The 18,798-nt window shown below is 40.0% G+C and overlaps 1 long non-coding RNA gene across 1 annotated transcript; it reads right to left on the bottom strand.

Annotated features, from left to right (window-relative positions):
* Window positions 1–7,998: 7,998 nt before the first annotated feature.
* Window positions 7,999–18,269, bottom strand: LOC142175480 (uncharacterized). The gene is made up of 2 exons (XR_012704550.1): window positions 17,487–18,269; window positions 7,999–10,277 (listed from the first exon to the last, which is right to left on the bottom strand). It is a non-coding gene; the product is annotated as an uncharacterized LOC142175480 (long non-coding RNA).
* Window positions 18,270–18,798: the final 529 nt, after the last annotated feature.

The raw sequence follows: 18,798 nt of genomic DNA, 5'->3' as shown, positions 1-18,798 counted from the left end.
GAAGCCAACCCAGTGTCCATTCTATTTGTCCCGCAGTGATGGAACGAAGGCAGAATACCCAATCTCCAAACCCCTCTAGCAGCTTGAACCCTGAAATCCTTGTGTCAAACTCTTCAATGCAATTTTTCTCTGTGGATCCGTAACTCATATACTGAGGGCGATGACACATGTGCTCGATCATCTACATCTGTAATAGAAAATTGCATCCCTCAAAGAAATCAGCCCAACTTTACAAGTTGTGAGAGCTCGGTATATCTCAGACACTATCATAGGGGCAAGAGTGCTCTTGGCATCGGTAATCAGGACCTTGACGACTCCAACCACCCGCAAATCGATATTCCGGTCTTTTCGGGGAAACACCATAAGGCCTAAGAAAGCTACCATGAAGGCGAAACGCCTATGCTCATCCCATTTTGTTTGGTTTCCTTTGCTACAACCCCGCTTTCCGGATCATTGAACCCTCCTACATGCCCGTACCTGGTATATAAAATGTAGAGTGGAAAAACCACCCTCCAACTCGGAGTACGGGACTCCCTTGCTTATCTTTAGAAAATCCATGAATTTGTGAGAGTTAACGGCTCTTGGAGCGATCAGATACTTATGCCTCAGCCCTTCAGTACTTTCCATATAACTTGCTATCTTTTCCAATGTTGGGGTGAGTTCAAAATCCGAGAAGTGAAATACGTTATGGGTCGGGTCCCAAAACGTAACCAAAGCCTTTATGATGTCTCCTCTAGGTTTGATCTTTAATAACCCAGTGAGACCTCCCAAATGTATATTGAACTTATCTTTCTCCGATTTTCCCAGATCCTCCCACCACATATGCAACTCCAAAGGGATCTTGTTCCTGACTGTTATCGGCAAACTTGGACTCGTGCTCATTCTGCACATTTATTAGGGTGATTAAGTAAAAAAAATCAAGACTCATTTGACTCAAAGACAAAGTTGACACTTTTTTTTCTTTTGTTTTTCAAATTAAAAATCCGGTTTTGTAAATACGGCCTTTCAGCACCTCGAAGACGAAGATTTTAAGGCTGTGTTGGCTAACCGGCGAAAACCTTGAAAAATGACCACAGACGGCTATTCTTGCAAAAGCAGCCTTCTGGCACCCTTTTAGAGACATTCGACTATTTTTGACAAGAATGGCATCACCCTAATTATTTTCAAATAAAAGTAAATTTTTTGTTCTTTTGGGCTATTTTTGCAAAAGTGAAGTTGGACCCGATGAGGGTTGCCTACCCCACACCCTGTGAGAATCAAACTAGCGTAGTTCGGGAAATTTTGACAAAACCAACTTTTTCTTTTTCCTTGAAAATAATAATAAAATTCTCTTTTGTTATTTTTTTTCAAAATCTCGGCAGAGTTTCGGTATATTTTGGGACATTGGTTTTCAAAACAGGTAATTACCTTCCTTAGCCCTTACACCGCTATAATATTTTTTTCCAAACTCTCTCCTTTTATTCAAAAACCGGTCAGCATGCAAATTTGAAGCAAATAAATGCATAAGTAGCAAGTAAGATGCATCAGGATGGTCTTTTTCATTTTTGGTACACCTGTCTTAGACAGACCTAACCCCTGTGTTGAGTCTCCAAAGTCAAAATGTACATGATGCAAACAAACGTTCCTACGAGGGATCCGGCATGAGGTATTGTTATACTAGGTTTAAAAACCTGGGTTTATTTGTTCTAGACCTGGCTTACCCGAGCGGACAACTCGAGCTGAGGAGGGGCTGCGTACCGGTAACCAAAAGATCATCCGGCTTTGCAACTTGATCGAACCTCGTCCTATTTGGGATATGACACAAATAGAAAGAAGTCACGACCAGCGTGCACTCCTCAGGAGAGAGAAGAGAGGGTTTTCGTAGCAGTTTATATATACAGTTCAGATAATATCAAAGTGGTAAAAAAGCAACATTTAGCACATTAGGCCCAAACATGTAACAAAATCAGATAAAGCCAAATATAACAATTTATCTAAGCTCGAATTCTGAACCCTGAACCAGAGATTCTGGGTTCGTTCCCCAGCAAAGTCGCCAGAGCTGTCACACCGCCTTTTTACTTACACCCCGAGAGGGGTATATAAGGGAGTTTTTTCTAACTTAAAGTGACAATCGAAACGGGATTATTTTATTAAAAATTCAGAGTCGCCACTTGGGATAATTTATGGTGTCCCAAGTCACCGGTTTTAAATCCCGCATCGAGGAAAGATTGACTCTGTATTACAGTCTGCAAACACAGAAATCCGGGTAAGGAATTCTTTTAACCCGGGGGAAGGTGTTAGGCATTCCCGAGTTCCGTGGGTTTAGCACGGTTGCTCAACTGTTATAATTGGCCTATTATCTGATTTTAGTACATGTTTTAGCCTATGGTTCGATTTTAACTTTATAGCTGCTTTTATTTATTTTTAGGAAATTTGCAATGTCATTTAAAATATGCCTTGAACCACGTCACATAAATGCACCTGTAGTCCGCAACACATTTTATATAATGTTGTTGAGATTTGGATTTGGGTCACATAAATGCGCACCCGAATTTAGGAAGGTAAATTATTAAACTAACGTGCCTAAAGCAATTACGCATTTGTAATTTTGGGAGGGCCATAGAAATTCAACTAAATGGCGCACCTGGATTTCTAATTTTAAAGGATTTTATTATTTGAAGTTGTTATAATTGGGTTGCATGAAATGCACCCCCGAATTGAGATTCACATATCGTAACCATGCCCCAGAAACCGTACCCATAGCCACTAACAAATCACGCTACTATTAAACCCAACTTTTATTAAATCAAATTAAAAATCCAAGGCTTAACACTGGTACTCAATGATTTTTAATTCAACTTTCAAAAAAAAAAATTAATAACAATAGATTAATTCCACATGCTCATAATTCAAAGGCAAGATATATGTTTTATAAACTCAATAAAACTAAATTCAACTACATCACAACAAGAGCATTATTGCAACTGAAAACATTCATGGGTTGCTAAAATTTAACATGGAAACAAAAAGCATCAGATATCTTACAAAAAAGAACTCGGGCGGAAGCCAATGAACGACAACAGACTCAAACCCGTCGGAACTTAAGCTGGACCTCACCGACGACCTCTAACAGACCTCAAACGTTGCAGGAGAAGCCCGATCTTTGCCGACGAACTCAAACTTAAAGAGTCATTCATGGTGATTCTCTAACGAACCTACGACGGTGATAGAAATATGTGGCCATGGATGAAGCTTCACGGTGTTGCTTTCGTGGAGTTGCAACTGTGTATGTGTGTGTGTGTGTGTTTGGCGTGAGGGATATGGGTGAGGGTGGTGTGCACTAGTTTCCGGCGATGGGGAGGGGTCGCTGGTGCTGTTCAGTCGAGAAAGAGACATGGTTTATTTAAGGTTGAAGAAGAAGCTAATGGTGTCTTCTTTGGATTAGAAGGGTCTGTTGGTTTTTGTTTCTCAAATCAATGGCTGCTTTAGAATTGTTTTCTTGAAGCCGAGGGGGGTGGGGCTTTTTCTCTGAGAATCAGCGCTCCTTCCATGTTTCCTCGGCGTATTTTTTGTGTTTTGGTTTATAGGTCTAGGTTTTAGGTTATTTTTTGTGTATTTTGCCAATTAGTCCCTAGGTATTTTGTGTAGGTACTTAGGGTTTTTTTATTTATTTTTTGTTCCCAAGAAGAGTCTAGAAGGGTCCCTAGGATTAGCTTAATGGGTATTGAATATTGAGCTTAAGGAATGAGCTAGAAACTTGGGCTTTTATGACTAGCTATGCTTAAAATTAGCTTAATTAACTAAAAATCTATCCATATAGAAATACTATCAAAAATATTAATTAGCCCTACTTAAGTGAAGATAATTATTAAAATAAAGATTGACCATTAAAACAAAACTATTTTTTGGTATTTTTCAAGATTAAAAATGACTACAAAACATTAATGAACCTATTTTTTTTGTAATTTTCGTTTTCTTGCAATAAAATAAAAGTAAAAGAGTAAAAATTAGTTGAAATAGCTATATTATTCCTAAATTAAATATTTACGTGCTAAAATATGAAAAATCTTGGGGAGGGTCAAAAATTACATGTCTACAGCTGCCCCTCTTTGACTGGAAAGACGAAGTATTTTCAGACAAAGAACGACTAAACAGGTTTTTTGACCCGACCCTTATTTAGGGAGACCAAAACTAAGAGGAAGGAGAATCTGACCGAGCCTTGGTATCTGAGCTGCTTACATATCCTTGGCTATAAAGGAATCAGGCCACGTGTAGTTCAGAGGTGAATGAGATGATGGAGTATACCGAGGTGGAGAGCCGGTCGAGGTGCCCTTCCGCCGTGGTTCCGGTTTGCAGACCTGTTATTACATCAAAAATCAAAACATGAAAAAGACTAGCTAAGCCTGTCAACTACGAGTTAAACGATTCCTATCTATAAGTCTTCTGAAGCTTGATCTTAAGTCTTGAGTGGTTCTTCATGCAGATTTTAGATTTGAACCTTGACGCTTGCTAGATGCAGGTGCTACTGCTTACTGACTTCCTTATTACACCATGACAAAATAAAAGAAGCTAGACTAAACTATGATCTATGCATTACAAGAACCCTATCTATATCTTCAAATTTGATCTTGTAATTCCTGTTGCCTTGTTGACTTGTATTCTCCCGGTGAAGTCCCTTTGTTGCCGATTTTAATGGTAATCTGAGATGCTTTCCTTTTTCTCCAGGTGGACGCCTGATTGCTGAACTTTGAACTATAATCCCGTGCTCTCCACGTGGGCGCCTAACTGCTGAACTTGAATTGTATTCTCGTGCTCTCTAGGTGGACGCCTGACTGCTGAACTTGAATTGTATTCCCGTGCTCTCTAGGTGGGTGCCTGATTGCTGAACTTGAATTGTATTTCCATGCTCTCCAAGTGGGCGCCTGACTGCTGAACTTGAGTTGTATTCCCGTGCTCTCCAGGTGGGCTCCTGACTGCTGAACTGGAATTGTATTCCCGTGCTCTCCAGGTGGGCTCCTGACTGCTGAACTTGAATTGTATTCCCTTGCTCTCCAGGAGGGTTCCTGACTGCCGAACTTGAATTGTATTCCCGTGCTCTCCAGGTGGGCGCCTGACTGCTGAACTCGAATTGTATTCCCGTGCTCTCCAGGTGGGCGCCTGATTGCTGAACTTAAACTGCTTCTCCCTGTTCTCCAAGTGGGTGCCTGATTTCCACAAAAATAGACAAAACAAAGAAAATTTTCTGCCCCAGTTTGGTAGCTGGGCACATATGTGAGTGTTAAACTGAATCATGTTACCAAATATTACGAAGAACTTGAAAGCTAGGTCCCATTATCCAGGGGGGTCCTGACAACTCTTAATTAAACGACAATTTAAAATCTAAGTTATGTCTTCTAGAGGTGTGACTTCCGCTAAATCTTGTTATCTAATGGAAGTCTTAAAGCTAAGTCCCATTATCCAGGAGGGTCCTGAAAATCAAAAATCAAGTATTATCTTAAAAGTGACAATTTTACGGCTAAATTATATTACCCTACAACAGAACTTTCTCTAAACCTTGTTATCCAATAGAAATCCTAAAGCTAGGTCCTGTTATACAGGAGGGTCCTGAAAGTTCTTAATTGAATCCTATCTCAAGCATGAAAACTTTGAAGACAATTTATATTCCTTTGGGGTACATTTATGCTAGATTTTGCTACTCATGATTGTTTTGAATTTTAAACTAGGTCCCATTTTCCAGGAGGGTCCTGAAAACTTCTAACCGAATCCTATCTTAAACATGCAAACTTTGAAACCAACTTATGTTCCTTTGGGGTACATTTATGTCAGGTTTTACTACTCATAATTGTTTTGATTTTTAAACTAGGTCCCATTTTCCAGGAGAGTCCTGAAAACTTCTAATCGAATCCTATCTTAAACATGCAAACTTTGAAACCAACTTATGTTCCTTTGGGGTACATTTATGCCAGGTTTTACTACTCATAATTGTTTTGATTTTTAAACTAGGTCCTATTTTTCAGGAGAGTCGTGAAAACTTCTAATCGAATCCTATCTTAAACATGCAAACTTTGAAACCAACTTATGTTCCTTTGGGGTACGTTTATGCCAGGTTTTACTAATTGTGATTGTTTTGATTTTTAAACTAGGTCCCATTTTTCAGGAGGGTCCTGAAATTTTACAGTCAAATCTGTCTGGTGCTTGCTTTTCCTTACGGAGGGTTTCTTCGAAACAAATGAAATTTTCTGCCCCTGTTTCAATCAAAGAAAAATCTTGTCAGTTTAAAATGTGGTGGTTGGTTTGTGGCCTTGACTTTGAGGGCGATTGCTCCTCCACTGCCCATGATAACTTTGACTTCCACTCGAAGACCTTGCTAGCCACTTTCTCTATCATCCTTATCACAGAAAATACCTCTTCTCCATTCAGACTCGATACCCTATATCTGTTGCATTGCTTATGAACTGAATTTACCAAACCTTTGTGTCTCACATGAATCCCAAAGCACATCAATTGCCACCCACTCAATGCATATGCTGTTCTTTCTTGACTTAAACCACTGGCCTTGGCCTTGAGGTCTATTGCTCCTTCACTTGCCATGTTAACTTTGATTTCTACTTGGAAAACCTTGCTTGTCACTGGTTAGCCACTTTCTTTGTCAACCTTATCACAGAAAATATTTTTGATCCGTTCACCCTACACCCTCCATCTGTTGCATTATTCATGAATTGATATATACCAAACCTTTGTATTTCACATGAATCCCAAAATATGTCGATTGTCACACGTTGTTCTTTCCTAACTTATGTCACTTTGATGTGCTGGCCAGATCCCGTTTTGTGCAATTGGAAAGTTGGTGGCAAATTTTGAAGTCATCTCTCACTTATTTTGACCAAACAGAATCCGGAAGAGAGAGTAAACAAGACAAAAGGAACAGGGTAAAGGATAAAGGAAAGAGATGATTCCTAACAAGAAAACTACAAAGTAGAAACCTATCAGATGTGGATACCAACTCTAATGACCATGACACGCACCTGTGGCCTATTCTGTTGAGCAAGTCTGATGTTCAACTCCTGTTATACCCCTAAACCGTGAAACTGGGCTTCAATGCTCCAATTATCTAATCTGATTCATAATCCTTATTCGACTTGTAGTGCCCGAAGGGTTTTCACCATCAAGCCTCTCTCATTTTGTTCTTTCTCTCAACTTACTGTCTCCTTATGGTGCCCGCGACGGTTTTCACCAATAAGACTCTCTCATTTTTGATTTATCTCAGCTCTCGTCGCCTTACGGTGCTCACGGGGGTTTTCACCAATAAGACTCTCTCATTTTTGATTTCTCTCAGCTCTCGTCACCTTACGATGCCCGTGAGGGTTTTCACCAATAAGACTCTCTTATTTTCATTATTTTTCTACTTGGACCAGAGTGTTGCCCCTAATATGAATTACCTCTCCTTGCTTGACTTGGCATCTCTCGAAGACTGATCGGAAGGTCTTTCTTTGGACCTTAACGTGGGCTTTTGGATAGGGTTAAAAAGAAAGGGTATCAAAGGCTCAAAACAATTCCATGGGTTCAAAATTACAACTTTCGAAATCAGATTTCTTACAACAACCACAACTCCTGCCCCAGTTTCTTGCTTGGGGACTTTTGGATTTTTATTTTGATGGGACCGAACCGTGAGGCTGCCTACATATCCTTTAAAGGAATCAGGTCGAACGTAGTTCATGTCATAGAAATTACTTTGTTTGTTGTGATTTTTCTTTTCTTTTTCTTTCTCTTCTTTTCTTCTTTTTGTTTTTCTTTTTGTTGTTTTTCCTCTCTTTTTCTTTTCTTTCTTTTCTTTTCATTCTTTTCTTTCTCTCTTCATTCTTTTCTTTCTCTTTTCATTCTTTTCTTTCCCTTTTTCTCTTTATCCTTTACTTATATTTTGCACTTGCATTTCTGAACTTTACTAATGATTCCAAAAGAGGGGTATGAAAAAGAAATAAATAAGGCTCAAAAAGGGTAACAAAGGATAAAATGTTTAGATAGCAGAACAAAATGCCTTCATCATTCCAATCTTCAAAACATGCTAAGTACAAACAAACACAACTTAGCCAAAGAAATCATGCATAATATCTTTTGACCGCATTAGAATTGATAGCCATTTTTACACATTTGCCTTCTACATCTGTTAAATACAAAACACCATTGGACAACACTCTCACTCTTATTACCACGAACAACCCCCTGCAAATTTGGGGCGAACTTGCCTTTAGCTTCGACCCAATGCGGCAGGATGCATTTCAATAGGTTTCTTTATGTTCTATCTGCCCCGGTTTCACATAATTCGGGCTTGAAGTGATCTCAAAATGCCTTTTCTTATTTCCCCTCGCATGTCCCTACATCTTCAAAATTGCTTCATTGCTTCCTGACTAAACTGACTTTAAAAACCAGGCTGAGAATTATGCGTGCATGTCATGTCACTAGAGTTAACAGAGAAAGAACTGTAAAAGAAAAGAGAACTAAACAAAAATGACTAGCAGTTACAGAAAACAGAAAATTACATTAGATAGCTGGTGAAAGGATTTGAACAACAAAACAAGCAAACTAAACTGGGGTTACAAACCTAGAGCAAACCTAGACAACACTAAACAAGCTGCTACGACTAAACAGCTTGGCAAAATAAAAGGATAGAAGGGTTTGAGTCACAAGACAATATTCGGATTACAACCCTGGAAATAACCCGGACAATGGAAATGACAACAAAATAAACCACCAAAACTCCTCCTTGGCTAACCAAGAAAAGAACGACTTCCCAATCACCAAACTCAGCATCTTATCCATTGACTTCTGCATCAACAATACTAGGACCTTCACAAGTCTCTATTACATTGTTCTTAACAAATTGCTTTTGGGTTCCCCGTGCCTGCCCGTTCTTAGGATCAACCTCTGATAACAATGAAAGCTTCGTAGCGTGTGGACCTCCGAGGATCTCAAAAGAACCCTTATATTCCTTTTCAAAATAAATCATACCCACTATATGCGTCTCATTATGTATAGGTGACGGACTTTGGCTAGTGTCTGCTGCATCTGGATTTTGCACGACAATGTCACCTGCATTAATAAGCTTCTGAATCACTTTCTTTAGATTCCAACACTTCTCTATGTCATGCCCCGGGGCATCTTAGCAATATGTGCACCTTTGAGAAGAATCAAACTTCTTTGGAAGAGGGTTTGACATTTTTATCTGGATCGGCTTCAACATGTCCAATTTCCTTAGCCTCTGGAACAGACTGGCATATGACTCTTCCAATGGAGTGAAGGTTTTCTTCTTCCGCAACCTCTTATTTTTAAATGCTTGATTGGGCTGGAAACCTGATCCAGGGGGTTTCGGTAGGCTCGTGGGGGTGGATAGACATTTTCGGTAGGCTCGTAGGGGTGGATAGACAATTCTATGGGTTCAAAATTACAACTTTCGAAATCAGATTTCTTACAACAACCACAACTCCTGCCCCAGTTTCTTGCTTGGGGACTTTTGGATTTTTATTTTGATGGGACCGAACTGTGAGGCTGCCTACGTATCCTTTAAAGGAAACAGGTCGAACGTAGTTCATGTCATAGAAATTACTTTGTTTGTTGTGATTTTTCTTTTCTTTTTCTTTCTCTTCTTTTCTTCTTTTTGTTTTTCTTTTTGTTGTTTTTCCTCTCTTTTTCTTTTTTTTCTTTTCTTTTCATTCTTTTCTTTCTCTCTTCATTCTTTTCTTTCTCTTTTCATTCTTTTCTTTCCCTTTTTCTCTTTATCCTTTACTTATATTTTGCACTTGCATTTCTGAACTTTACTAATGATTCCAAAAGAGGGGTATGAAAAAGAAATAAATAAGGCTCAAAAAGGGTAACAAAGGATAAAATGTTTAGATAGCAGAACAAAATGCCTTCATCATTCCAATCTTCAAAACATGATAAGTACAAACAAACACAACTTAGCCAAAGAAATCATACATAATATCTTTTGACCGCATCAGAATTGATAGCCATTTCTACACATTTGCCTTCTACATCTGTTAAATACAAAACACCATTGGACAACACTCTCACTCTTATTACCACGAACAACCCCCTGCAAATTTGGGGCGAACTTGCCTTTAGCTTCGACCCAATGCGGCAGGATGCATTTCAATATGTTTCTTTATGTTCTATCTGCCCCGGTTTCAAATAATTCGGGCTTGAAGTGATCTCAAAATGCCTTTGCTTATTTCCCCTCGCATGTCCCTACATCTTCAAAATTGCTTCATTGCTTCCTGACTAAACTGACTTTAAAAACCAGGCTGAGAATTATGCGTGCATGTCATGTCACTAGAGTTAACAGGAAAAGAACTGTAAAAGAAAAGAGAACTAAACAAAAATGACTAGCAGTTACAGAAAACAGAAAATTATATTAGATAGCTGGTGAAAGGATTTGAACAACAAAACAAGCAAACTAAACTGGGGTTACAAACCTAGAGCAAACCTAGACAACACTAAACAAGCTGCTACGACTAAACAGCTTGGCAAAATAAAAGGATAGAAGGGTTTGAGTCACAAGACAATATCCGGATTACAACCCTGGAAATAACCCGGACAATGGAAATGACAACAAAATAAACCACCAAAACTCCTCCTTGGCTAACCAAGAAAAGAACGACTTCCCAATCACCAAACTCAGCATCTTAGCCATTGACTTCTGCATCAACAATACTAGGACCTTCACAAGTCTCTATTACATTGTTCTTAACAAATTGCTTTTGGGTTCCCCGTGCCTGCCCGTTCTTAGGATCAACCTCTGATAACAATGAAAGCTTCGTAGCGTGTGGACCTCCGAGGATCTCAAAAGAACCCTTATATTCCTTTTCAAAATAAATCATACCCACTATATGCGTCTCATTATGTATAGGTGACGGACTTTGGCTAGTGTCTGCTGCATCTGGATTTTGCACGACAATGTCACCTGCATTAATAAGCTTCTGAATCACTTTCTTTAGATTCCAACACTTCTCTATGTCATGCCCCGGGGCATCTTAGCAATATGTGCACCTTTGAGAAGAATCAAACTTCTTTGGAAGAGGGTTTGACATTTTTATCTGGATCGGCTTCAACATGTCCAATTTCCTTAGCCTCTGGAACAGACTGGCATATGACTCTTCCAATGGAGTGAAGGTTTTCTTCTTCCGCAACCTCTTATTTTTAAATGCTTGATTGGGCTGGAAACCTGATCCAGGGGGTTTCGGTAGGCTCGTGGGGGTGGATAGACATTTTGTGGAGCTGGGTACTGGGAAAGTGATGTACGACTTTGGGAGTTTTGTGGAGAGAAGTAGCATTGGGGAGGGTCATTTGGTGAACAAGGATATCCACGGGGATGATATCGAGGCTGGAAGTGTTGAGCAGGAAGGCCCATCGGATCATCTTTTCTGTTTCTCTTTCTTACACCCAAGCTTACTGGGATGTTCTGAATGTCTTCCGTGGTATCTTTAAATGTCGAATAACTCATGATTTTGCCTGACTTGATTCCATATTCTACCATCTCCCCCATTTTTAACACATCATTGAAAGGCTTACCCAAGGCCGGGATCAAACAACTGAAGTAGGTGGGCCCCTGGGCTTGTAGTAAGAGCTCAATCATTTCTTCTTCACCAATCGGGGGACTGACTCAAGCAGCTTGCTCCCTCCATCTGAGCCCAAACTCCCTAAAGCTTTCCTCCAGCTTCTTTTCCATTTTAGATAGGGAAGAGCGATCTAGGGTAACGCCTAATTTGTATTGAAAGTATCGAACAAAATCTTGAGCCATGTCATCCAATGTAGGCCACCTACCGACATTTTGACGATTATGCCATTCCAAAGCTGCCCCAGTCAGGCTCTCACTAAAATATGCCATCAACAAATCATCTTTCTCGCCAACACTTCTCATTTCACTGCAATAATCTCTCAAATGGGCTACCGGATCTCCACACCCATCATACAAGTTAAACTTTGGCACTTTAAACCCCGCAGGCAGACGAACGTCGGGGGACATAGACAATTCTTTGTAAGACATTCTACCCTGGTCTCCCATTCCTTGCTTGTAAGGACTGTTCTATGCTTTTCAGCCCCATGGGTATCCCATCTCGCCCTTTTATTCCTGTGAACTTTTCATTTTCAACATGAGGCTCGTCCCACGGGCCCTGCTTGTATGAGTTGGGAACCTTGTGGGCAACCTCTGAGGGGTAATATTAGGCATCGTGAGCTTTGAGTGGGTGTTCATTGTTGGGGATGGTGGATAAGACAGGAGGGTAATTTTTGGGAAAGGTAATTGGAAGATGAGTGATGTAACTACTAAGGTGGTTGGGAAAGCCATGATAAGCGGGTGGATCTGGAGAATATGAGGGGGGGGTCATCTGGCACTGTGACCGGTGTTTGGGTAAGGGTAGCATTTAGGAAGCTAGGAGGTGGCGGGGGTGGTGCCTTCCCAGTCATCCAAGCATGATACATGTCCGTCATGTGTTATCTTAACATCCTTACCTTGTCAGCCAAACCAGTGTCCCGTTCAACCAACTACTTTCGGGCACCGGTATCAACCGACCCAATTTTATTGGTGTCCGCCATTGCCTTTTGAATTTATGTTGCGGAGGGGAGTTACCACTTCGGGAGCCACAAACCAACCACCTTTCTGTGCTGAATTGTCAACAACAAACTTGTTAGTGATTAGAGCTAAACAGATAGGCAACCGCACATTTGGGGAATGAATGCACGTAAGCAGTTAACCGTTTCTATTATGCATTTGCTCGGTTGCTTACGTCATCCCGACTTTTCCTTATTTCCATTTGCAACTTATTCTCCTTTCTTTTCACTCATGCCTTTCTATGCTTGATTTCTCTTTGTTTTTATCCTCTCATTTCTCTCTCTTGTTTTGTCATTGTTTCTTTCTCACGGTTTCTTTTTCTCTCTTCCTTTTCTTTTCGCTCTTATTTTTCTCTCCTTTTCTTTTCCTCATCTTTTTACTTATCACTCCTTTTCTTTCTTTTGGGTTATGGTCGAATACTATGGAGATTGCCTACGTATCATGAACCTACATGAATCAGACCGAGCGTAGTTCTAGAGATAAATGTAAAAAAAAGTAATAAATATTTTGGGATTTTCAAATTTTTATAAAGAAAGAAAATGCTTTGATTACAACAACTCAAAAACTAACAGACTCAAAAGAAACTAACAGACTTTGATGAAAAGATGAAAATACAGACTTAAAAGCAAACTAACAGACTCCAACAAAAGACGAAAACACAGACTCGAAAACTGACTAACAGATTCCAATGAAAATCATGAATACATCAATGTCTCAACTGCTCCTGGGGCCCACGAGACATCATTCGGTCTAGCCACGGGCCTACGCACTAACTCCCCTTGGAGGTGGTAGAGCTCTTCCATTATCTGGCGAACAAAGGTCATAGCGGTGGAAAAAAACATGGATCTAGTCATATCCTCACAACTACTGCACTTCATTGCGATGTAGTTGGCGATCCTTCTGACTCTCTCTCTTATGACACCCTTTTCTTGCAACAAACGCCCAATCTGCTGGGTCCTGGCTTCCAAAGTTTGTTCGGCTACATGATTCTGTTCTTGAAGTTGTTGCAAATCACTCTCTAACTGTGCCATTGCTGCGTAACAGTGTTCCCTTTCTACCTTAAAGTCTTTTGCTTGCTTGATCATTTTGTTCTCAAAGATGGTGACCCTTTTCTTCAACCCCACAACCTCATTATCATATTTATCTTTTAATTGCTTAACCAAGCGCTCTCGTTCCTCCGCATTTTTAGCTAGCTTTGTTCGAGCCCTTGCTAATTCGCCCTCTGCCTTGTTAAAATCGAAGCCATACTCACTCACCTTCTGCCTAAGGTTCTTTATAAGCTTTTCATCTTTTGCACTTCTGGCGGGATTTTTAGCTGCTATTTTCATTTCTCGAATTTGGGCTCGAAGGGCCTCATTTTCTTTAGCTAGCCTTTTCTTTTCACCCTCATCCGCCGTGGCTTGCAAACCATTCTCGAATTTGAGATCCCTGACTTGCTTTTCCAGTTTTCCTATTGTGGCCCTATACTCATTCTCCTTGGCCAACCAAACCCACTGTTCTTGAGACGCCTCAACGAATCCCTGAATGTGAGGCTTCTTGGCAGGTCTTTCAGGTTCAACCCTTGAGGCGTTCTGCTCTCTATACCAGGAAAGATAGGCGGGTGAGACCTCGCATCTAGATAGGTCATGTACTCGAGTGTTTGTTGTCAAATACTGGCATTCGTTCCAAATAGAATGAATTGTTTCTTCATGAAATTGGCCGTCGGAACTAACCTCGACCGCATAAACACTAAGATCTTCATCTGGGTGCATCACCTGACACCTTCCCAACTGTCTCATCACCCGGTAAGGAGCGTAGGGCTGAATACCTCGCAGATCCATTAGGGGAAAGTAAGGACCAGTGGCGGGCATATACACAATTTCTTCAACAAGAAGCCAACCTAGTGTCCATTCTATTTGTCCCGCAGTGATGGAATGAAGGCGGGATACCCAATCTCCAAACCCCTCTGGCAGCTTGAACCCTGAAATCCTTGTGTCAAACTCTTCAATACATTTTTTCTCTGTGGATCTGTAACTCATATACTGAGGGCGATGACATAGGTGCTCGATCATCCACATCTGTAATAGCAAATTACATCCCTCGAAGAAATCTGCCCCAGCTTTACAAGCTGTGAGAGCTCGGTATATCTCAGACACTATCATAGGGGCAAGAGTGCTCTTGGCATCGGTAATCAGGACCTTGACGACTCCAGCCACCCGCAAATCGATATTTCCGTCTTTTCGGGGAAACACCACAAGGCCTAAGAAAGCTACCATGAAGGAGAAACGCCTATGCTCATCCCATTTTGTTCGGTTTCCTTTGCTACAAACCCCGCTTTCCGGATCGTTGAACCCTCCTACATGCCCGTACCTCTGGTATATAAAACGTAGAGTGGAAAAACCACCCTCCAACTCGGAGTACGGGACTCCCTTGCTTATCTTTAGCAAATCCATGAATTTGTGAGAGTTAACGGCTCTTGGAGCGATCAGATACTTATGCTTCAGCCCTTCAGTACTTTCCATATAACTTGCTATCTCTTCCAAGGTTGGGGTGAGTTCAAAATCCAAGAAGTGAAATACGTTATGGGTCGGGTCCTAAAACGTAACCAAAGCCTTTATGATGTCTCCTCTAGGTCTGATCTTTAACAACCCAGTGAGACCTCCCAAATGTAGATTGACCTTATCTTGCTCCGATTTTCCCAGATCCTCCCACCACATATGCAACTCCAAAGGGATCTTGTTCCTAACTGTTACCGGCAAACTTGGACTCGTGCTCATTCTGCACATTTATTAGGGTGATTAAGCAAAAAAAAATCAAGACTCGTTTGACTCAAAGACAAAGTTGACACTTTTTTTTATTTTTTTTTAAATTAAAAATCCGGTTTTGCAAATACGGCCTTTCAACACCTCGAAGACGAAGATTTTAACGATGTGTTGGCTAACTGGCGAAAACCTTGAAAAATTACCACATGCGACTATTCTTGCAAAAGCAGCCTTCCGGCGCCCTTTTAGGGACATTCGGCTATTTTTGACAAGAATGACATCACCCTAATTATTTTCAAATAAAAGTAAAATTTTTGTTCTTTTGGGATATTTTTGCAAAAGGAAAATTGGACCCGATGAGGGTTGCCTACGTATCCCACACCCTGTGAGAATCAAACTGGCGTAGTTCGGGAAATTTTGACAAAACCAACTTTTTCTTTTTCCTTGAAAACAATAAAAAAATTCTCTTTTGTTATTTTTTTTTTCAAAATCTCGGCAGAGTTTTGGTATATTTTGGGACATTGGTTTTCAAAACAGGTAATTACCTCCCTTAGCCCTTACACCACTATATATTTTTTCCAAACTCTCTCCTTTTATTCAAAAGCCGGTCAGCATACAAATCTGAAGCAAATAAATGCACAAGTAGTAAGTAAGATGCATCAGGATGGTCTTTTTCATTTTTGGTACACCTGTCCTAGACAGACCCAACCCTTGTGTTGAGTTTCCAAAGTCAAAATGCACATGATGCAAACAAACGTTCCTACTAGGGATCTGGCATGAGTTATTGTTATACTAGGTTTAAAAACCTGAGTTTATTTTTTCTAGACCTGGCTTACCCGAGCGGACAACTCGAACCAAGGAGGGGCTGCGTACCGGTAATCAAAAGATCATTCGGCTTTGCAACTTGTCCGAACCTCGTCCTATTTGGGATATGACACTAACAGAAAAAAGTCACGACCAGCGTGCACTCCTCTGGAGAGAGAAGAGAGAGGTTTCGTAGCAGTTTATATATACAGTTTAGATAATATCAAAGCGGTAAAAAAGCAACATTTAGCACATTAGGCCCAAACATGTAACAAAATCAGATAAATCCAAATATAACAATTTATCTAAGCTCGAATTCTGAACCCTGAACCAGACATTCTGGGTTCATTCCCCAGCAGAGTCGGCAGAGCTGTCACACCGCCTTTTTACCTACATACCGAGATGGGTATATAAGGGAGTTTTTTCCAAATTAAAGTGACAATCGAAACAGGATTATTTTATTAAAAATTCAGAGTCGCCACTTGGGATAATTTATGGTATCCCAAGTCACCGGTTTTAAATCCCGCATCGAGGAAAGATTGACTATATATTATAGTCCACGAACACAGAAATCCGGGTAAGGAATTCTGTTAACCCGGGGGAAGGTGTTAGGCATTCCCGAGTTCCGTGGTTCTAGCTCGATCACTCAACTGCTACAACTGGCCTATTATCTGATTTTAGTACATGTTTTAGCCTATGGTTCGATTTTAACTTTATAGCCGGTTTTATTTATTTTTAGCAAGATTGCAACGTCAGTTAAAATATGCCTTGAACCACGTCACATAAATACACCCGTAGTACGCAACACATTTTATATAACGCTGTTGAGATTTGGATTTGGGTCACATAAATGCGCACCCGAATTTAAGAAGGTAAATTATTAAACTAACGTGCCTAAAGCAATTACGCATTTGTAATTTTGCGAGGGCCATAGAAATTCAACTAAATGGTGCACCTCGATTTCTAATTTCAAAGGATTTTATTATTCGAAGTTGTTATAATCGGGTTGCATGAAATGCACCCCTGAATTGAGATTCACATATCGTAACCATGCCTCGGAAACCGTACTCATAGCCACTAAAAAATCACGCCACTATTAAACCCAACTTCTATTAATTCTAATTAAAAATCTTAGGCTTAACACTAGTACTCAATGATTTTTAATTCAACTTTCAAAAAAAAAAAAATTAATAACAATAGATTAATGCCACATGCTCATAATTCAAAGGCAAGATATATGTTTTATAAAATCAATAAAACTAAATTCAACCACATCACAACAAGAGCATTATTGCAACTGAAAACATTCATGGGTTGCTAAACTTTGACATGGAAACAAAAAGCAGCAGATATCTTACAAAAAAAGAAACAGAACCTCGGGCGGAAGCCAATGAATGACAACAGACTCGAACCCGCCGGAACTCAAGCTGGACCTCGCCGGCGACCTCAAACAGACCTCAAACGTTGCAGGAAAAACCCGATCTTTGCCGACGAACTCGAACTTAAAAAGTCATTCATGGTGATTCTCTAGCGAACCTACGGCGGTGATAGAAACATGTGGCCATGGATGAAGCTTCACGGTGTTGCCTTTGTGGAGTTGCGACTGTGCGTGTGTGTGTGTGTTTGGTGTGAGGGAGATGGGTGAGGGTGGTGTACACTAGTTTCCGGCGATGGGGAGGGGTCGCCGGTTTTGTTCAGTCGAGAAAGAGACAGGGTTTATTTAAGGTTGAAGAAGAAGCTAATGGTGTCCTCTTTGGATTAGAAAGGTCTGTTGGTTTTTTGTTTCTCAAATCAATGGCTGCTTCAGATGTGTTTGCTTGAAGCCGAGGGGGGTGGGGTTTTTTCTCTGAGAATCATCGCTCCTTCCATGTCTCCCCGGCGTATTTTTTGTGTTTTGGTTTATAGGTCTAGGTTTTAGGTTATTTTTTGTGTATTTTGCCAATTAGTCCCTAGGTCTTTTGTGTATTAGGTCCTTAGGGTTTTTTATTTATTTTTTGTTCCTAAGAAGAGTCAAGAAGGGTCCCTAGGATTAGCTTAATGGGTATTGAATATTGAGCTTAAGGAATGAGCTAGAAACTTGGGACTTTATGACTAGCTATGCTTAAAATTAGCTTAATTAACTAAAAATCTATCCATATAGAAATACTATCAAAAATATTAATTAGACCTACTTAAGTGAAGATAATTATTAAAATAAAAACTGACCGTTAAAATAAAACTATTTTTTGGTATTTTTCAAGATTAAAAATGACTACAAAACATTAATGAACCTATTTTTTTTGTAATTTTCGTTTTCTTGCAATAAAATAAAAGTAAAAGAGTAAAAATTAGTTGAAATAGCTATATTATGCCTAAATTAAATATTTACGTGCTAAAATATGAAAAATCTTGGGGAGGGTCAAAAATCACATGTCTACATGAAGTATTTTGGACTTCTCCTTCACTATCTTTGCTTCCCACGAATTCCCAGATGCACACCAGTAAGCATGTCTTTGGCCAATATTTTCTTGTTTTTTCTTATGAAAGAAGACAATAGTTTCTAAAAAAATCATAGTACTAAACTTCGTCAACCTGTGTCAGGTGCTCGTATTGCCGCTTCTGTGAATCAGTTTAAGACATAGTGAAGGTTCATGGAATGTGGTTAACAAAATCAAGAAGAGCAACTAGGAC

Source organism: Nicotiana tabacum, chromosome 21, assembly GCF_000715075.1.
Source record: "Nicotiana tabacum cultivar K326 chromosome 21, ASM71507v2, whole genome shotgun sequence".
In the NCBI taxonomy this organism is placed as follows: Eukaryota; Viridiplantae; Streptophyta; class Magnoliopsida; order Solanales; family Solanaceae; genus Nicotiana; species Nicotiana tabacum.
This window is presented reverse-complemented; position numbering and strand designations above follow the sequence as displayed.